The sequence below is a fragment of the Dreissena polymorpha genome, chromosome 9, assembly GCF_020536995.1.
Source record: "Dreissena polymorpha isolate Duluth1 chromosome 9, UMN_Dpol_1.0, whole genome shotgun sequence".
Lineage (NCBI taxonomy): Eukaryota > Metazoa > Mollusca > Bivalvia > Myida > Dreissenidae > Dreissena > Dreissena polymorpha.
Genome location: NC_068363.1, coordinates 89067395 through 89090272, shown reverse-complemented (window position 1 = coordinate 89090272; position 22878 = coordinate 89067395). Strand labels below are relative to the sequence as shown.

The following is a 22878-nucleotide window of genomic DNA, read 5'->3' as shown; positions in this document are numbered from 1 at the left end:
TTATTTCATACTAAACATTGTAACTAATAAGCATCATACTTCTTAAATTAAGGTTCTTATATATAAAAGTTAACGTTATTTATTGCACATTAAACATGTGCATAAATAATGACAATTGGTTATATAATTTTATATGTCGACATTTTCATGTTTAAACATATATGAAATTATACATAGAACAGTTTTTGTATGTCATATTATTTTATTTATATTTCATTGTATCGAGTACTTTGCCTGTGTCGTCCGTTGTATGAAAAAAAAAAATAAACAAGGATATTTGAGAGTACGACAAGAATATGAAATTTCATACGTTAACGCTTTCAACGCGTGCCTTTATGTCAATAAAAAAGAAAAATCCGGCGGCTCTAAGAAGAAAGATTTATAAATTAGGCAAGTATTAAATATAGTAATGACATTATAGTTTAACACTTTGACGTGTCGTCGCTACGAAGTAAATATCATTATGAACAATGCGTTTTTGTTCGTCAATCTATATGACTCTGAGCGTAGATTGTTATTTGGATTGATTTATTTGCGAACTGATAAACGGGCAGAAGTTTAAATCAAAGTACTGAAAGTACTGGTTTGACGATGCTTTTGAAGAGGATGGATATATAGAAGATATTTGTTGGATTCGGTGGCATATCGATTTTCCCAGAAAAAATGCGAAAAATATCGATATTTTCACTGTTATTTTTCACTGTTTAAAAAAGTGAAATACCAGTTTATTTCACTGATATTTCTGTAAAAATCACCGGAAAGCATAACATAAATAAACATCCATTTAAGTTTATCTACATCACCGCAATTGTGTAATTTTTATTGATTGTCATTTATCCGCAGGCCAATAGTTAATGGTTGTGGTGCAATCGTTTTCGTTCTTGGACACTGCATCCCTTCAATCAGTTCAATGAAATTTATTTACCTGAATATCTCATATTTGAACTTAAAATTCTTTTGGGAAAAATGGTCCAGACAACTGGATAAAACAGCAACAATATGCTAACCCATTATTTTTCGAGGAACATAATTGAGAATTCCTGTGCTAGCCCCCAATCACAGTATGTTGGGATATAATAATAATCAAACTTAGTTTTTCTTCTCAAAAGATTGTCGTAGATTAAAAATTGATGAATATATCATCCAAGACTACAAGTTTTAGAAAGCCATTTTTTCATTTATTTTTATTGATAAACAAGGTTTTGTAACAATTTATACTATACATAGATAGCTTTAACAGCACAATGTGGCTCACCTGAAACTGATTGTTTCCTAGTGGTGTTAACTAATTTTTCATGAAAATCTAGAAAAAAAGGCATTGTGAGTATGAACAAACTATTTGCGTCTATCCGATCTAGTTGAGTCTTGTTACCAAGATCCTACTTTTATTTGTTTGAACATTCTGATCAACTGCCATGAAGATCAGGTAAAAAATGTAAGTTTTAACATGGATTTTAATGATTTTAGTTATTGATCAACTGCTTGGAAGCACATGACCCACTTTGGAACGTTACCTGTTAATCACTGAGACTAGACTTTGTGACCTAGATGTTAAATATGCTACTTTCATGCTTGACTTTGAAATCATTTAAAATAATGTTCTAACCAAGTTACAAGTGGATCAGAGAGAGAATGTGACCACTAAAGTATTAACAGACCTTTTCTTATATTTGACCTAGTTCCCTATTTTTGATAAAATATGAAAACAAAAATGACATAGAGGTGACTAGTTTCATAAAAATCTGGCAAAGAGGTGACACCTAAATTATCTTATGTGTTCACAATAAACTTTGGATAAAATACAACAAAGAGTGATAACAAAAGCTCACCTTGTCACATCATACCAAGTGAGCAAAATAACCAAAACTATGACATCATATAATTGCTCAGTTACTTCCAATAACAATAAAATGTTACTTTGAAACAAATACAATACCTTCCCTTTCTTACTACAGGCTGTTCTAAAACAAGAAAGACCTGTATCGCTCACCCAAAACTCCTTCTATAGTGTCAAAAAATTGTGTATGATTTGACTAAGTTGTAACCTAGCTTTAGCCTGCCAGGACCAACTTGCAAATTCAGCTTTGATTTGATTAAGATCATTGTAAGCAATTTTCATTAAAATCAGGAAGATAATGTGACCTGTAGAAAGGTAAAGGAAGTTTTCTATATTTTAACCTAATGACCAAGTTTTTTTTACAAACTACCAACATTTAAACTGAAACTTTATTTCATCGAGATAACATTCAATTCTGTCCAATTTTCATGAAGATCTGGAAGAAAATGTGACCTCTGGAGTGTTCACTAACCTTTTCTGTGATTTGGTTTGTTGACCTAGTTTGGAACACATATGACCTACTTTCAAACTTAACCTAGAATTGACAGAGATGAACATTTACCAACATAAGACAAACAAGGGCTGTTTGTAAAACATGCATGCCCCCCATATGGGCTGTCAGTTGTAGTGGTAGCCATTGTGTGAATACATTTTTTGTAACTGTGACCTTGACATTTGACCTAGTAACCTGAAAATCAATAGGGATTATCTGCCAGTCATGATCAATTTACTTATGAAGTTTCATGATCCTAGGCCTTGCTTTTCTTGAGTTATCATCAGGAAACCTTTATACTGTAATACCCTGTATCCGAATACTATACACGTCCGAAATATGTACACTTAAGAATGCCTTACCTGTTTAACTTTAATAATCCAAATTTTCCTTGTTGTTATCTGGTTTAACAACCATTATCAAATGTTTGTTAAATCCAGTTAATGCTTTCTCCATTATTGAATATCCATTACTTGTAATTTGAATCGCCAGCATTGAATCGAACGCGGGTTAAATGTTCCAAAATGTCCGCCATTTGCAATGTCGAAGGTTATGACATAGCAAGTTAATTCTACGCGAATAAGTTATATCTTATCGAAGAAATGTGTTTTCCCAATGTTTATGTGTAGTATTATGACCTGTTAACTGTTTTATTGTTACAATGTTACTTATACAGTTAGTAGTCCTGTCAGATATTAATGCTGGTGGGGAACTATTTCAAGTATTTTCGCGCAATGCTTTCGCATTGCTTTCACTATGTGTTAGATGAAATATTATTATTATGATTGAGAAATGTAATGAAAGCATTGTATAGTTATGCATAATATTTTCTGAGCTTTTTATTGATGTAATGCTTTCTTGTTAGACTTGCAATGCTGTTAATGCAAATGTTGTTAATGTTGCTTAAACCGTTTTACATAGTTAAATACTTTCATGAAAGTCTGGCTCTGATTGGTCGCCAGCAACGCCCAGCCTCAGCAACTGCTTATAAATAGAGCTGTGGTTGATGATGAAGTCAGTCGTAACTCACTAGTCAGTAGTGACTTGACCCAGAATAGTCGCTCATTACTTAACAACCCATTTAAGATGTCAAAAGCCAACAAAGGTAAACACTAACATATACGACTCACTTACCTACGTTTAATCTACATCTGTACGTCATAGTTCTGACTAGTTCTAACTGACATTTTGCATCTGCATTAAATACTATTTAGAATAACTATAAAGAGTGACGACTGATTTCATCGCTTTATTTAATCTGAACTGCTGTTCAAATAGTTAATATCATACTTGTTGTTTAATTAACCACTCATAGTACTGTTTATATGGCAAACGTTAAGCTTCTGCCCTAATAAATAAATAGTTACAGAAACCATCCTGACTTCTTTTTAATGCGTTTGAGTTCTGAATAAATAAAATGCAACATCATCGATACCGCTCGGCTTACAATTTTGGTGTCAGAAGTGGGATACGGATAGATTTTTAGCATCTGTCCACGGCTCACACCTTGCATTTTTTTTCACTGTCATATAATAAGTGAACAACAGTAATTAAATAATAGTTTATTGACAATAAGATTAATAACCTTCTGGTCTCTCAAGACACAATACAATTTTTTATCATGGCCTCTTCGCCAGATCCCGATATATCTTTTGATATTCAACGCACACATGGGTCCGCACACGAGGAGTCTTTACTAAGGGAAAATGATATTAATGAATGTAGACCGATATTTCGACGTGAATGCAGGGGTGATCAACCAATAATCACGGGCATCGTGCATGAAAGCACTCCGTATACCGAAAGTGTAGAGACCCGCGACGCGTCAAATAACAACAGGCACGCAGCGCAACAGAACGCCCCCTATACCAGAGACACTCCCGTCACATATCAAAATGATAGACGATTTGGGCACGGCGACAATGTTCCACACGCCTACATGTCATCACCACACCACATGCACGTTAAACCAGACACTTACGAAGGCTCTGGCCCCTTTGAGTCTTACGTGTCACACTTTGAGGACTGCGCTGAATTGAGTGGGTGGGACATGCGAACTAAAGTGTTGATGCTTTCCTCCAGTTTACGTGGCACTGCCAGAACGTATTACATGTCTCTCCCAGAACAGGAACGCCGCGATTACCGCATATTGTCTTCACGACTTAACAATAGATTTGGCACCGCAGGAAAACATCAATATATGTGGTTAACAAAATTCGAGGAACGCAGGCGTGTGAAGGACGAGAGCATTTCGTCGCTAGCACATGATATACGTCAGCTCGCACAAAAAGCATACAGTGAATTTGATCACCGCTCACAAGAGCAGTTAGCGTTACACCAACTGTACAAGCTGATCCCCAATGACATGAAATGCAGATGCATTGACCGTAACTGCACTAACATAATTGAGGCCGTAGCCGTCATTGAGCGCTACGAGTCCATCCTCGGAACGTCAACAACTAATATTAGGGCATGCAATGTTGACACTAGTGTCGAATCGGCGTTAAAACAAATAACCGATAGACTTAGCAACCTCGAGTCCCGCAACTCTCCACAATCAGTACCAAAGAAGTGTTATGGGTGCAATTCTACTGAACACTTCTGGAAATCGTGCCCACAAAACATGAATCACACAAGACGCCAAAGCCCACATTTTAGACACCCATCTGGTCGACCACAGCCGCAGTCTAGACCACAGAACAATCATATGAACATGTCATATAACACCTACCGATCGCACTACGGGGGTCCATATCCGCATGTTCATCAACACGGACGGCAACAGAATGCCCAACCGCCACAAGAATACGTGAATGAGCGACTGCTACATGCAAATCGTTCGCGCAATGAAGACCGACAAGACTCCAACGTCCCGAGCACCAACACCATTGATACCCACACTTACACAAGGAATGCCACTCCCAACGACCAGGAAAACTAGTTGCCGTCGGCTCCACGGGCCAGGAGTCGACGAAGTCATTTCGACGGCCTAAAGATAATATTCCTTCCGATGATGTGCACACTGCAAGATCGGGATCTCAATTCAACAAACTTGACAACGGATTTTACCTGACGACTCATGTTGGGTCGGTGGAAATCAACTTTTTAATAGATTGTGGTGCTACAACTTCTCTCTTGTCTGAGAAAAGCTTAAAGAAATTTGATCCTAAGAACATTTTTCACGTCCGTCCCCAATTAAACGTGCTTAAGACAGTAAACGGTGAGGCCATGAGAGTTGTTGGAAATGTTGATCTATTAGTTCCTATAGGAAACGAGTGTTTTGATGTGTCATTTGTGGTCTGTGACATAGAGGCTGATGGGATATTAGGTCAAGCTTTTCTGAGGGCTAATGTTGATAGCATCAACTACAAACGTTCATGTCTCATGATGGGTGGTGATGTAGTACCATTGTGGACTGGTGGTCAGGCTTTGCATATCTGTGTAGTGGAATTACAGCAAACAGTTGAGATTCCTGCGAACAGCACGATGATGGTTCCTATTAAAATTCCACAAAAAGAGCATTTATCCGAGCTTGGTTTGGTTGAACCATCTTTTCATTTGATGGCTACAAAAGAGATAAGCTTGATGGGTGGTGTTGTGAGCATCTCTTCTGATCCAGTAATGACTGTACTTAACTATGGCAATTCATCTGTCAGACTGTATAAAAATACAAACCTGGGGACATGTGAGTCTTATTTTGAACCTCCTATGCAGCCTATTGAGAGGGTTGCCTGTGTCCAAGAACAACATAATGAAGAATTTTTGCCAGACCATCTTGTTGACCTCTATGAGAGGAGCTCTCAACACTTAAATGATCAGGAAAAATCCGAATTTGTTGATCTTCTGTGTAAATATCAAAACGTATTTTCTCAGTCATCAGAGGATATTGGCCTCACTAATCTGGTCAAGCATAGAATTAACACAGGTGATGCCGTCCCAATCAGACAACCACCTAGGCGTCTTCCTTTTGGCAAGAGGGCCATAGAAAAACAAGAAATTGAGACAATGCTTGACAGAGGCGTCATTGAACAATCCTCTAGCCCATGGGCATCGCCTATCGTATTGGTCACAAAGAAAGATGGCAGTTGTAGGTTCTGTGTTGACTATCGCAAACTCAATGAAGTCACCATAAAGGATGCCTATCCTCTACCTCGTGTTGACGACTGCATTGATGCCCTCTCTGGTTCTCGTTTCTTCTCCTCATTAGATCTTAACTCAGGATATTGGCAGGTGGCTATGGATGAGAAAGATAAAGAGAAAACTGCTTTCACAACCACAATGGGATTGTATCAATTTACATTAATGTCGTTTGGTCTGGTAAATGCCCCGGCTACTTTTGAGCGCCTCATGGAAAATGTTCTGAGGGGTTTGCAATGGGTTGAATGCTTATTGTATATGGACGATATCATTGTCCCATCCAAGTCAGTCCATCAGGGCCTTGAGCGACTGGAAAAAATCTTTCAACGGCTCAAAAATGCAGGCTTGAAATGTAAACCCTCAAAATGTATCTTTTTTCAGAAGCAAGTTAAATTTCTTGGGCACTTAGTTTCGGAAGAAGGTGTTGCCACCGATCCAGCAAAGATATCAGCTGTGAGAGATTGGTCAACTCCAAGAAATGTCAAGGAGGTCAAATCTTTTCTTGGACTATGCTCATACTACCGTCGATTTGTGTCTGGTTTTGCACAAATTGCAAGGCCCCTGCATAAAATATCTGACAAGGGTACTGCTTTTCATTGGACTGAGGAATGCGAGCGTGCTTTTCAGCACCTCAAAACCTCACTGACGACATCACCCATTCTCGGATATCCAGTCCATGACGCCCCGTTTGTCCTCGACACTGACGCAAGCGACTTTGCAACGGGTGCTGTCTTGTCACAACTACAAAATGACAAGGAGGTTGTGATTGCCTATCACAGCAAAAGCCTCAACATACATGAGCAACAGTACTGTGTGACTCGAAAAGAACTTCTCGCTGTATTAAACGCCTTCAACGCCTTTCATCATTTTCTCTATGGGCAGTCTGTTCTTGTAAGGACTGACAATGCAGCTGTGTCTTGGATGCGCAACCTAAAACAGCCAACAGGTCAGGTCGCCAGATGGTTACAGATCTTGGGAACATACGATTTCACTGTTGTACATCGGCCCGGGACACAACATAGGAATGCAGATGCCTTGTCACGAGCTCCATGCAGTAGGTGTGCCAAACAACAAGGGATCACGGAGACTTTCACACATGAAAACTTGATAAATGACGACACTCCATGTGGAGAAGAAACATCTCCAGTGGTTAACACTGACACTGTGCGAATGATCACAAGAAGTCAGAATGATCCATTGATTGTCTTCAAACAGACATCCTACCCAGTTCAACAGTGGTCCTTGGGTGATATCAATTCACAACAAAAGTTAGATCCTTCGCTGCTCTTCATAATACAGTCACTAGAAAGGTCATCTATCCGCCCTTCTTGGCAACAAATCTCAACTCAGAGTGAGTGTGTCAAAAGTCTCTGGCGAATGTGGGACCGGCTTTCTATCACTGATGGATGTCTAATGCGTTCTTGGTTTGAGAAGAACAAATCTTCACGCCAGGTCATTGTACCTGCAATAAGGCGCCAGGAGTTGATGAGGTACATGCACGACATTCCTTCCTCAGCACATTTGGGTACTGACAAGATGCTTGATAAACTCCGCCAGACTTTTTATTGGCCTGGTATGACTACCGATGTGGAAAAATATTGCAGTCAATGTCACAGCTGTGGCGCCCGAAAACCACCTAAGCCAAAGAAGGCTCCACTTGGTTCTCAGCCTGTCCTCGCCCCTCTAGAAAGAGTCGCTCTTGACATTCTAGGTCCTCTGCCTCGCAGCGAAAAAGGCAACACGTATGTTCTAGTGATCTCTGATTTGTTCACTCATTGGACAGAGGCCATAGCCATCCCGGATCAGCTTGCTGAAACAGTAGCAAAAACGTTTGTGAATAATTATGTCAGCAGATTTGGTGTCCCATTACAAATTCACACAGACAGAGGCACAAACTTTGTGTCCAAATTATTTGCAGAAATGTGCAAGTAACTTCAAATGCATCACACTTTTTCAACTCCTATGCATCCACAGTCAAATGCTTCAGTGGAAAGATTCAATCGCACACTAGGGACCATGCTTAGCATGTATTGTCAAACAAATCAAAAACTATGGGATGAGTATTTGCCTCAAGTTATGATGGCTTACAGATCAAGTACCCATAAAACAACTGGTCAAACCCCAAACAAAATGGTTTATGGAAGGGATGTCGTATTACCTGTTCAGGCATTCATCGGTCTTCCACCGCAAGACTCGGGCAACACTGACTTGGAGGCCACAGATGACTACGTGAAAGAGCTTCGTGAGCAGCTTGAAGAAATCCACTCGCTTGCTCGGGTCAGCCTGAAACAGAAACAAGAGTATCGGAAACGCCATTATGACCTTACAGCCAAGAGTAGAGCTTTCAAAACAGGTGATGCTGTATGGGTTCATGACACCTCTCGGAAACCTGGAGTCTGTACTAAACTGGGAGCTAATTGTAAGGGCCCATACATGATAGTCAAAAGGATAGATGACCTCGTTTATCTAATCAAGTCTTCTGCCAGCGGACCAATTAAGTCAATTCACATTGACCGTCTAACGGCATACAAGTGCACAAACCTACCAAGTTGGTTAATTGACCAAAGAAAAACACAATAGATGTTCACATGACAACCAAGAATTATTATAATATTATTTATTAGCACAATCAGGCCTCTTTAACAGTTTTAAACCACAATATTTTTTTAATCCATAATCCATGTTTACAAATGACTGATGTTCATCATAGATGCATACAACATATCCTTATATCCAGGAACTCTTTAAAGTTGTTAGAGATGAGTCGATCTAAACTCTAATGTATTTTCATTGAATATTGTGTGTTGTTGATTCCTGTAGGAGAATAATTTTTTATGCTTGTGTAAAGTTACCTGATAGTCCGGACGACAATTCAGTGGCCTGATCAACCACAGGAGATTTGTCTTAAGTTTTGTACGAGGCTTTTCATTTTTGCAATGAGATTGCGTAGACGTGAGGTCCGCAATGCGTTTTATTTCCTGGAATCAACAATAGATAGAAAACAATGTTAATACAAGATCTAGGGTTTAAGAACAGATTTTTTTTATTATAAGGAAAGAGTCCTCTGGATGGATACAATAAAGCTAGGAAAGCTTTTAAAACAGGGATAGTTGTACATAACAGCATTCATATTTAATGGCGATGGATTCAGTTGTTTTTGTTTAATACAAACAATTTAGGATTAAAATTTGGTAGTCTATTATTTACATATAAATATATAACAATGTTATGTTGGTATCATATATCACACTACAGGCAACACCATATTAGAAACCTTGAATGTTTTGTATATTGCAGGCAAGACCATCCACAAATGTAGTTACTGCTACGAAATATTTACTTGTCACCGGGATGTGGTGCACCACACCATCAAAGCGCACCAGTCCTGCGAATTGCTGTGTCCATGGTGCATTAAGGCTGAGCATCTCTTCCGTTATCCCGCGGATCTCAGCAGGCATACCCAACATCAGCATCTTGAAGTCTACCACTCCTTGCCCCCACGAACCCTGACAGCAGCCAACTGTTTCTACTTCTCCAAGGTGCCAGCACAGTACATGGAACTTTTTGTTGCTGTGTCTGTATTCACGTCCCTAGAAGCCCAGTTCGCCATGAAGAGTGTTGCCCAGTGGTGCACTGGTCGCACCCCTGGGGCCTCACATTGGATGACAGGTTGGCAGCTTGCCAAGTCCACCTCCACCAATCCCCAGATTTCATCATCATCAGTGATCGCCTCTTCATCTCAGAAAACCACTGACCACTCCAAGACTCCTTCGTCCACCACTTTACCACTGTCCTTCCCCCTCATCTTGAAATCTATCGACATTTCGAATGGGGCCGTCAAGATTTTCGTTTCATCGGAAACCCACCTCTATCAGGTCAGGCTGCTTCAAAAGGCTCGTAGTAGACCCGAGGTGATAGGGAGAATTGTGACCCTCTCCGCTACAACCGTAGAAATGTTTATCGCCCCACCTGCTGCAAAGTTTGAATTGTGTCCTGATGACGAAGCACGGAAACACATCCCCAAACTGCTTGCCATCGACGCAAATGATCTAACCACAGTCCGTCAGATGCCCTACACATTGAAGAGGTCCCTCCCAATCCATACAACCCACATAGCCAAGAAGATTTGTGCCAGTCCACTGCCGCCTTCTCACCCACCTACACATCCATCGAAGACCCCATCCATCACCCCTATTCCGCAACCTGTCTCACCTGTTTCAGATCGTAGTCAATCATCAACATCATCCTTGCATGATCTGAAAACACCATCACCTTGTTCTCTAGGATCTCCTTCACCAATCGACCTTGAGAATACTACCCCTTCAACAAATGTCCATGCAGCCTCCAGCACTCACACAACTACCACATACTCCAGTACAACTGCTGCTGCGACCATTCCCCAAGTATCTCCGTTGTTTTACAGACCACCTCCAGACTGCAGTACTCCCTTACTCTACGTCCCATCATCATGTGCAACGCCAAGTTATCATCCTACAACGATGACATCCTTCAGGCCCGTACAAGCAAGAGTCCGCTTCGCACCACCAACTGTTCCTTCCTCTCCTTCAGCCCCCATCTACATCCCCACTCCTAAAAATAACGACCTGCAACAAATGGCTCGAAGCCTCTTGTCTACTGGAAATATGCCAGTCCTCCCTCCAGCACCCAGAGAATGGAGTCTGGTCCCTGATGAAAGCATTCATCTGACCCCCTGTCTATCGTGGCCACCAAAGAATTGGACATCATTTTCACCAGAAGAAAAGGGTGTCCTCACTGAGTATGCTGCTGGTGCGCTGGAAATGGCAAGCGGAATTCACCCGATCCAGCGCCAAGTCCTTTTGTATAAATACAGCTATCTTTCACTGACTGGAGCCATGATTCCTCCAAACAAGGACACACAAATGATTTTCTTCAACTTCAAAACAGTTCGGGACATTGCTCTTGGGATAAGTACCTTCCCAAAGGAATTCCAGAAGCAGTTTCTTGAATGTCTTCAACCTTTAAGTCCTGTGGACATGGTGAAGTTTGCTGCCGTCCCATTGAGGCTAACGTCTGAATAAAACCATTATGTTACCTTGCTGCCCTGATTTTGATGTCCTGTTGCCTTGCTGCCCTGATTCCGATGTCCTGTTACCTTGCTGCCCTGATTCCGATGTCCTGTTACCTTGCTGCCCTGATTTTGATGTCCTGCTACCTTGCTGCCCTGATTCCGATGTCCTGTTGCCTTGCTGCCCTGACAGTTAACCGACGCCCTGCCAAAGACCCTGATGCCCTGTTGCTGTCCTGATGCTCTGTTCCTGCCTTCTGACGTTTCGTTCCAATCCTGCCTGTGATCTCTGATGCCATGTGCCAGTTTGCTGATGCCTCGCGAACTGACATTTCAAAATTGATTAATTATTTGCATAGACATTATTGTGTGTGAGTTTAAAGTATGAGCTCATACTATATTGTAAGTATGGTAATTGATTAAATGTTTATGTGTAATTAAGTGTTTTAAAATAATATTTTGAGATATTCTGTTTTCAATAAATAACTTTTATTGACTTTTTTTTTGTTAAAGAACGTAACCTTTAATTGGGTAAAACAAATACATTTACGTGATACTAGTTCTTGCATAATTGTTCTTGAGTCTGCAAACTAGGGTGAGCTTCATAAACTGTGTCTGAAATCAAAGCACTGAGAAGACTTGATTGTACCTGAAACAGAAATGTAGTGTTATTTATGCATTGTTATTAATGTGTTAATTGTTCAGTAATTGTTATTCTTTCATTTCAAATTTGTATATATCTGTAAGTTTAAATTTTTACTTCAAACTTCAGGAGAAGTTTATGTCTTTAAGGTGGGGGAAGTGTAATACCCTGTATCCGAATACTATACACGTCCGAAATATGTACACTTAAGAATGCCTTACCTGTTTAACTTTAATAATCCAAATTTTCCTTGTTGTTATCTGGTTTAACAACCATTATCAAATGTTTGTTAAATCCAGTTAATGCTTTCTCCATTATTGAATATCCATTACTTGTAATTTGAATCGCCAGCATTGAATCGAACGCGGGTTAAATGTTCCAAAATGTCCGCCATTTGCAATGTCGAAGGTTATGACATAGCAAGTTAATTCTACGCGAATAAGTTATATCTTATCGAAGAAATGTGTTTTCCCAATGTTTATGTGTAGTATTATGACCTGTTAACTGTTTTATTGTTACAATGTTACTTATACAGTTAGTAGTCCTGTCAGATATTAATGCTGGTGGGGAACTATTTCAAGTATTTTCGCGCAATGCTTTCGCATTGCTTTCACTATGTGTTAGATGAAATATTATTATTATGATTGAGAAATGTAATGAAAGCATTGTATAGTTATGCATAATATTTTCTGAGCTTTTTATTGATGTAATGCTTTCTTGTTAGACTTGCAATGCTGTTAATGCAAATGTTGTTGATGTTGCTTAAACCGTTTTACATAGTTAAATACTTTCATGAAAGTCTGGCTCTGATTGGTCGCCAGCAACGCCCAGCCTCAGCAACTGCTTATAAATAGAGCTGTGGTTGATGATGAAGTCAGTCGTAACTCACTAGTCAGTAGTGACTTGACCCAGAATAGTCGCTCATTACTTAACAACCCATTTAAGATGTCAAAAGCCAACAAAGGTAAACACTAACATATACGACTCACTTACCTACGTTTAATCTACATCTGTACGTCATAGTTCTGACTAGTTCTAACTGACATGTTGCATCTGCATTAAATACTATTTAGAATAACTATAAAGAGTGACGACTGATTTCATCGCTTTATTTAATCTGAACTGCTGTTCAAATAGTTAATATCATACTTGTTGTTTAATTAACCACTCATAGTACTGTTTATATGGCAAACGTTAAGCTTCTGCCCTAATAAATAAATAGTTACAGAAACCATCCTGACTTCTTTTTAATGCGTTTGAGTTCTGAATAAATAAAATGCAACATCGTCGATACCGCTCGGCTTACAATACTGTTATGAGTCACTGTGACCTTGACCTTTGACCAAGTGATATGAAAATCAATAAGGGTTATATACCAGTCATGATCAATGTACCTATAAAGTATAATGGTCCTAGGCGTAAGCATTTTTGAGATATCATCTGGATACTATTTTACTGCTTTGAGTCACTTTGACCTTGACCTTTGACCTAGTGACCTATACATCAATAGGGGTAATCTGCAAGTCATGATCAATGTACCTATGAATTTTCATGATCCAAGACGTAAGCATTCTTGAGTTATCATCCGGAAATCATTAAACTGTTTTGACTCACTGTGACCTTGACCTTTGACCTAATGACCTGAACATCAATAGGGGTCATCTGCGAGTCATGATCAATGTACCTATAAAGTTTCATGATCCTGTGACCTTGACCTTTGACATAGTGACCTGAAAATCATTAGAGGTCATCTGTGAGTCATGATCAATGTACCTATATAGTTTCATGATCCTAGGCATAAACGTTCTTGAGTTATCATCCTGAAACCATTTTTACTATTTCGGGTCACCGTGACCTTGACCTTGACATAGTGACCTGAAATTAAATAGGGTTCATCTGCGAGTCATGATTAATGTATTTATGAAGTTTCATGATCCTAGGCATAAGCGTTCTTGAATTATCATCCGGAAACCATTTAACTATATCGGGTCACCGTGACCTTGACTTTTGACCTAGTGACCTCAAATGGGGTCATAATTTATGCGAGTCATGATCAATGTATCTATGAAATTTCATATCCTAGGCATAAGCGTTCTGAGTTACCATCCGGAAACCATTTTACTATTTCGGGTCACCGTGAACTTGACCTTTGACCTAGTGACCTGAAATTCAATAGGGTTCATTTGCGAGTCATGATCAATGAACCTATGAAGTTTCATGATCTTAGGCATAAGCGTTCTTGAGTTATCATCCGGAAACCATTTAACTATTTCGGGTCACTGTGACCTTGACCTAGTGACCTCAAAATCAAAAGTGGTCATCTGCGAGTCATGATCAATGTACACATGAAGTTTCATGATCCTAGGCATAAGTGTTCTTGAGTTTTTATCAGGAAGCCATTTTACTATTTCAGGTCACCGTGACCTTGATGTTTGATATAGTGACCTGAAAATCAATAGTGGTCAACTGCGAGTCATGATCAATCTACCTATCAAGTTTCATGATCCTAGGCATAAGCGTTCTTGAGTTATCATCCGGAAACCATTTTACTATTTCGGGTCACTGTGACCTTGACCTTTGACCTAGTGACCTGAAAATTGATAGGAATCATCTTTGAGTCATGATCAATGCACCTATGAAGTTTCATGATCCTAGGCATAAGCGTTCTTGAGTTATCATCCGGAAACCATTTTACTATTCCTTTTTTTGTTAAACGTCGTCAATTATTAATTGTATATAGATTTCTCTATAGTTTGAAAAACATTTAGGCAAATATTTCTCATGAAAGATAAAATGCAAATAATTAATAAAATATTCCCTTTTAATCAGTACGTTGGGTTATCGGTCAATAACAAAATCACTTTGAACATTGAATTATTTAAAAGTTATTACAAACATTAAATGTTCTCCGAACAAATGACTCATAACACATATAACAGATTGATAGGAAGATATGAACAAATCAAGGTTGCTAGGTTGCCCACCTAGAATGGTCCTGTTAGTATGGAAGTACTTGATATATAAATTTATTAGCCTGTCGGTGTTGTAAAGACATAAAATATTTTATGAATGTCTCAACGTGTAGAATTATTTTGCATTTAGTAAAAGAAAGGCAACATATAACCCTTAAGTGGCTGACTTGTGGCTAAATACAACTAAAAAGAGGCATAATGATTCTTGAAAATAAAAGTAAACATCATTATATATGAATTTTCTGATCAAAAGTGTTATTTTAGTGAATATGGGAAATACATTTTCAAGAATAAACAATATAATTATAAATGTTTTGGCGAAGTGCATCATAGTATTATCATAGTACAGTTTTGGTCTAAAATCCCGTAACATTTTTTAAATTTCATAACACCTTGTTGCAAAAAAAAATCATGAAAAATAGAATTTTCAGAGTAACCTATTAAAATAAAATAAACAAGGGCTGTTTGTAAAACATGCATGCCCCCTATATGGGCTCTCCGTTGTAGCGACAGCCATTGTGTGAATATGTTTTTGTCAATGTGACCTTGACCTTTGACCTAGTGACCTGAAAATCAAAAGGGGTCATCTGCGAGTCATGATCAATGTACCTATGAAGTTTCATGATCTTAGGCCCAAGCGATCTTGAGTTATCATCCGGAAAACCACCTGGTGGACGGAGCGACAGACCAACAGACCGACCGACATGTGCAAAGCAATAAGCCCCCTCTTCTTCGAAGGGGGGCATACAAATGCTTTATATGACCTTAGATATTATTTTTGCAATCATTTTTCATCAATTACAAATGTTTAAAAAAAATATTGTTTCATGCTACTCATGGTATTAGTTTCTTGTCAGAAAATTAATCACATTTTTAAAAAATGCATTACCCCTTGTTGCCAAAAAAATCATGAAAAATATAATTTTCAAAAATATCCTTTAAAACAAAAAGAAAATGCTTTCTTAAACCTTAACTATTATTCCTTCAAGCATTTTACATCAATAATTTATGTTTGAAAAAATCATTGGTTCATGCTAAATACTGTTTGATATACTGTAAATAATGTTACTACACATCCAAGTAGTGAGTCCATCAAACTATTGCAACCGAAACACCTGGTGTGCCAAGGCACCAGCCGAAGTCAAATGCCTTCTGACTTGGTGCATTTTACTATTTATATTTGTATGCATTTGTATGTGTTTGAAAAAAATGTATAATCTTTGATGACATCTTCTGACCATGCATGTCCTAGATTTCAAAATCCAGGCCCTGGTCTGACACATTGGTAACATTAACGTTAAACTGTTACCAGGCTTCTGAATTTAATTAGCCAGGTCACAGGAAAAGGGCAGTCTAATATGTATCCAATTAAACTAGTTGTCATTCTCAGAAACCGCTCTTAAGCAAACAGCTTTCAAGCAACTGCAGGCTGAACTGGATCTAAACTGGCCACAATCGCCTCAATGTCTCTTTTACTGGGATATTGTTCATTTAACTTTAAAGGGATCTTTTCACGCTTTGGTAAATTGACAAAATTGAAAAAAGTTGTTTCAGATTCGTAAGTTTTCGTTTTAGTTATGATATTTGTGAGGAAACAGTAATACTGAACATTAACCATGCTCTAATATAGCCATTATATGCATCTTTTGACGATTTTAAAACCTAAAAATTATAAAGCGTTGCAACGCGAAACGATTGAAACATTTGAAGAGTTCTGTTTTTGTCGTTAAATTTTGTGAAACTACGAAGATTGCTTATATTAGGTATAAAATACGTCAAGAATGTGTACTCGGCGGAATAGCTCAGTAGGCTAAAGCGTTTTTACTTCAGGACTCTGGCAGGACTCCAGGGGCCACTGGTTCGAAACCTGCTCCGGGCAATGTTCTTTTCCTTTTTTTAATTTTTTTCTTGATTTTTTACTGGAGCTTTTATGATCCAATGTTTACATTTATCAATATAAAGCATTTAATGAATAAGTTAAAAAAATGCCAAAATCTGTGAAAAGGCCCCTTTAAAGGGATCTTTTCACGTTTTGGTAAATTGACAAAAATTGAAAAAAGTTGTATCGGATTTGCAAATTTTCATTTTAGTTATGTTATTTGTAGGAAACAGTATTACTGAACATTTACCATGGTCTAATATAGCCATTATACGCATCTTTTAACGATTTAAAAATTATAAAGCGTTGCAACGCGAAACGATTGAATAATTTGGAGAGTTATGTTGTTGTTTAATTGTGTGAAACTACGAAGATTGCTTATACTAGGTATAAAATACGTCAACCATTTATACTTGCCAGAATAGTCGAGCAGGATAATGCGTTTTTACTCCAGGACTATGGAGGTCACTGGTTCGAGCCCTGCTGCGGACTACTTTTTTAAAAGAATGTTATTCTGGATTTTTAACTGGAGCTTTTAATATCCAATGTTTACATTTATCAATATAAAGCATTTAATGACTTACTTCAAAACATGTCAAAATCTGTGAAAAGGCCCCTTTTAACATAATATCTACTCCTATAAATATGAGGTCAATATACATGGACTAAACGGTAAATTACGTCTAATTATTTGGACTGTAATGACATCAACTACTTAAATAGAAAGAAGAAAGAATTCATACTTACCAGTAATTTGACTAAAGAGTTTGTATTAAATGTTGTATTTCAGGACAGCTTGACATGTTGATATCGGGTATCATAGCCATTCAATAAGTCGCAATATGCTTAAACAAAATTTATAAAGCAAAATGTGACTTAAATTGATAACTAAAAATACCAGTATCATCAGTATGCCAGTTTTGCCTTGTCAAGCTGTCGAGATCCAGAAAGTGTTTCATTCACATTGAATATATCCTTCGAATTCCATTAATTGTTGCATTACTAAATAGCGAAACAAGCCGATTTAAGCTGTAAGAAAGTTTTGACACGAGTGTTATCAAGTCTCTCTTGGGCGAAGCCATAGAAAGTGATCCATTCACATCGAATATATCCTTCGAATTCCATCCTTTGTTGTCATTAGCGGAGATTTAGTGAATAAATAATTCATATATCATAAATGACAGCTTCTAAATAGCGAAACAAGCCAATTTATGCAGTAAGAAAGTTTTGACTCGAGACTCTCATGGGGGCGGCCTTTGTTGAATGTTGAAACATGAACGACAACTCTGCTAGGAGAATGTAATCAATGACGTGCAATCTCCTACGCAGTGGCGAATGCAAAAGGGAAGTAACTGAAAAATCGAGTTATCTCAATCGGACTTGCTCGGTCTTTTACATAGGTCGCCATTGTGAGAAATTTTTCTTCTGGTTATGAAACCTTGGACGACGCTGTTCCAGCATCGTCAAAAAGCAATGGCGATATTTTTTCAGCCACATAATTGTTAATAGTTTGATATCACAAAATGAAAGTGAAAGTAGAACTGTCAAAAATGACAACCTGTCAACGTGTTGTTTTTGCTGGCACGAGAGGGCGATTACACTCAATGTGTTCACATTTTGACCATAGGCTTTGTCAATGACCTTTATAGTATGGGTACCTTTGATATTATTTAATGCTATCATGTAACTGCATGATTGTGAATATGTTTACAGTACACAAAGCATAAATAATGATAAAAATATACTGATTGAGCTTATAATAATCTGAGAACTATAGCCAGGTCAATTAAGGACTTAAAATACAATTGTGTGTCCTGATTTCATGAAGAAATGACCATGCATGTCCTAGATTTCAAATTCAAGGCCCTGGTGTGACACATTGGTAGCATTACCGTTAAACTGTTAACAGGCTTATGAAATTAGTTTTTATTGAACTATCTAAGGAAATCTAAATCAGGCACTGATTTTCTTGTTTTAATACAGTCATAGATCAGTTGTGGCCTCTGGGTAATGACCAATTTTTGCTTACTTGTCACACCCTTAAAACTTTCCAAACGTCTATAATAGCAAATCTGGATTTAGGCGATCTTCAATGGTACATTTAAACTTTAGCTCTGTTACAAGAGTGCTGGTAAAGTCTAGTCACATATTTAAATCTAGGCCATGTCAAAATCAAAGTGTCAAAGACAAATGAAAGATGCGTTCATTAATTATTGTCCAATTGTTTACTACTGCTGTAAGTTTTTATATATATGACTGATGAACATCATGTGAGAGAAAATTCACATTATCATTGTAAATTAGGTTTAGCAACCTTTTAGATAACAAAGAATGCTAGTTTTCAATGTCACTTCTTGGGATCAAACACGTAGGGCTTTTAGGAAGATTCTGAAATTTTCGATCCCTCGAGAGCAACAAAACCAAAAATTAAGTCAAATATTGCTGACTCGGTTTTTTGAGTCGGTTCATGAGGGATAATGCAGCTTGATTGGTCATTGTCGGCTCTGGTACTACTTACATGTACCCCGGGTACTCTTAAGTATACCTGCATGTACCCTGGGTACTCTAAGTATACTTACATGTACCCCAGGTACGGTAAATAAACGTAATTGTATTCGGTCCATATTAGAATGTACCAGAGTTGTATTCGCGCCCAAAATCCGATGTCGGCGCAACCGATTATCTTAAACACACTTCTCTTCAAAAAACACTGCATCAACATGCTTTTTGAGTATGTGTTCCGATAATATAGAGGCCATTCTACAGAAAATTGACATAAATGTGTATATATAATTATTACAAAAAATAGTCGACAACGACTGATTTAAGGTTAAATGTCCCGGGTACATTTTAGTATATTTACCGTACCCGGGATACATGTAAGTATACTTAAGAGTACCCGGGGTACATGTACATAGTACCCGAGACGACAATGAACAATCGAGCGATACTTGAAGGTGCAACATCTCTCACGCCCCCTAGCATCGCCTTTAGCAGTATTCAATTCTCAACAGGAAAGTGCTGGAGTCATTGATCCCGAGGGACAAGAAAAACAATTGATTAATGTTCGAAATAAATAATTTGATTAATGACAATTCTGTTATTTGAGCCAGGTCACAGGAAAAGCGCAGTCAAATCAGTATACAATTGAATTATTTGTTATTGTCAGAAAAACGCTTTTAAGCAAACAGCTTTCAAGCGACTGCTGGCTGATCTAGATCCAAACTGGCCACAATCGCCTTAATGTCTCTTTTACTGTGACACAGTTCATTTAACTTAAAAATGATAAAAAGTACTAACACTAAGAAAGAGTACTAACCAGTAAAGAGTTTGAAATCAATGTTGAATCTCAGGACCGCTTGGTGATCTGCAAATCCCCGATGAAATGTTGATATCGGGTATCATATAGTCATTCAATAAGTCGCAAAATGCTCGAATACAATTTATAAAGCACAATGTGATTTATATTGATAACTACAAATACCAGAAATCAGTATGCCAGTTTTGCCGTGTCAAGCTGTTACGATTCACAAAGTCCTTCATTCACATCGAGTATATATCCTTCGTATTCCAACTATTGTTGTAATAAGCGGAGATTTAGTGAATAAATAATTCATATATCCAAAATGACAGCTTCTAAATAGCGAAACAAGCCAATGTTTGCAGAAAGAAAGTTTTGAATCGAGACTCTCATTAAGGCGGCCATTGTTGAATGTTCAAACACGAACGACAACTCTGCTAGGAGAATGTTATCAATGCTCCTACGCAGTGGCGTATGCAAAAGGGAAGTAACTGAAAAATCGAGTTATCTCAATCGGACTGGCTCTGTCTTTTACATAGGCCGCCATTGTGAGAATTTGTTCTACTGGTTATGAAACCTTGGACGACGCTGTTCCAGCATCGTCAAAAATGGCAACATAATTGGCTACAACGACAAAATAACGAACTGGTACCCACCGAGCGTGTATAATGCTGCAATCTTGAGCCCATGTAGATCTGCAGACGAAAACAAGTAGGCCTGTGATGGTGACGTTTTTTGTGAAGATGTCACTTCTGTCAAAAGTAGTCATTACCTCTTATATAAACGATGCAACAGATCAAATGTGTTCAATTAATTAATAATAAACATTCTATTGTTATATATTCTAATGAGACATCCATTGACATTGTGATCAACATAAAACATAAAACATAGAAAAAGCTTAATAACATTAGCATTCAGTTATGTAAGTATGATACGCGACATAACCTAACCACAATAAAGAGCACGCGCGATACGAATGCATAACTTCCTCTTTGTGTGGTCAGTTAGCCTAGATAAATACTTTGACGATTTTAAGGCAATAACACGACTCGTTTATACAAAACGTGGGTGTTTTATGAGAACAGAATTATTACTGGTAATAACTGCTACTGGTATCCCTCATGTTACATAGTATGAAGCGGTATATATCTAGTATAAATAGGTCGCAATAAAGAAGTCAAAAGCAATAAGCAAATGTAAATTTATGCTCGTATTTTGAATATATTCGATAAATATATTTACTTGATATCAGGGGCGGTCCATGATTTTTTATTTGTATGTGTGTGCGTGAGGGGGGGGGGGGGGTGCGTGTGCTAAACTTTCATCTTTTTAATCACAGTGTTTAACTTCTTGTTTGGAGTTTAAATGTGGAAATCTCTGCGTTTTGCTCTGTGGTGTTTGTTAACATGTGTGCGATCTTTCAAATAAATGTGGAAATTTTGCACTGACAGCGAATGCTGATAACTCGATAATTTTGATGCAAATTTTGACATCGAAAATGACTGAATGATTTGTATATTACAGTCGTTAAAATCGCAAAAAAGTAAAGTTTCCATAAGTGATTAAGCACACATCTAGGCTGTTAGTTTTCAAATAAATTTATTAGAGCGTTTGAATGTAAAAAAATAATGCATCTGTATACATCTCCCTGCAATAGTGTGAGAAGTAGTATTAACACTTTTTTTTAGCTCTATTGATTGCAAAACAACGAAAATGATAAAATATTTCGATAACAACATAATCTGCCGAAATTCATAATTTTGCAATTGAGTTGAGAACTCTACTATCATTTGCGCTCGGTACTGTATCATCTGTATGTCTTGTTTTTGCATAGTTAAAGCTTTCAATTAGTCCGTTGTCTCTATGGCCGACACAAATGTATCGTATTAGTATTAATCTCATTAGCCAAGGCCACCGTCATTTAATTTCAATGGCACCCTCGTTCTCGTTAATGTAATTTCGTACGCTTATTCATTTAGTTGACGGGTATTTAAGTAGATAATCTGCTGTTGTGTCGTTGCTTTAGAGGTTTGGTGTCAACTTGCATTTGATTATCAGTGATTTAATCGTCTAATCTCATTGAACTTAATTTTCTTCAAATATTGTTTCGCGTATGTGAACGTGTAGCAGTATGACTGGAAACCCGTTTCGCGTAGGCATGTGAGTATTCACAAGCTCCGGCATCATAAACTCGCTTCTTCGTTCGTAATTCACCAAACATAAATATCCGCTTTTTTATTAAAGGCAAAATGCAATACAAGACAATACCGACAACACGAAAATAATCATTGAATATGATAAGCTAGGGTCACCATCTTGGAACGAGAATTTGCAAATAATTAATTGCGAAGGCTAGCCTTACCTCCCACTTAGGCGAATGGAAGCTCGGAAAGATACGCAAAACCATAAATTTAAATACAATGAACATTAATATCACTGTAATTCAATATAAAATGCAATTAAAATGATAAATGTTTAATGCATTTACAGTTTTATTACCAGTACTTAATAAAAAGTATGGAAAGTAGATTACATTTTTGAGGCACGATGGCATGCAGTAAGTAAA

General features: G+C 37.8%; 1 protein-coding gene and 1 long non-coding RNA gene across 5 annotated transcripts in view; one reads left to right on the top strand and one right to left on the bottom strand.

The window, feature by feature from the left end:
- The window catches only part of LOC127846476 (trans-1,2-dihydrobenzene-1,2-diol dehydrogenase-like), a 277064-nt gene that overhangs the window by 225202 nt on the left and 28984 nt on the right, over window positions 1-22878 (top strand). The window lies entirely within an intron of this gene.
- On the bottom strand, window positions 6856-10350 carry LOC127846481 (uncharacterized). Its single transcript, XR_008033520.1, has 3 exons — window positions 9320-10350; window positions 8626-8750; window positions 6856-8277 (listed from the first exon to the last, which is right to left on the bottom strand). It is a non-coding gene; the product is annotated as an uncharacterized LOC127846481 (long non-coding RNA).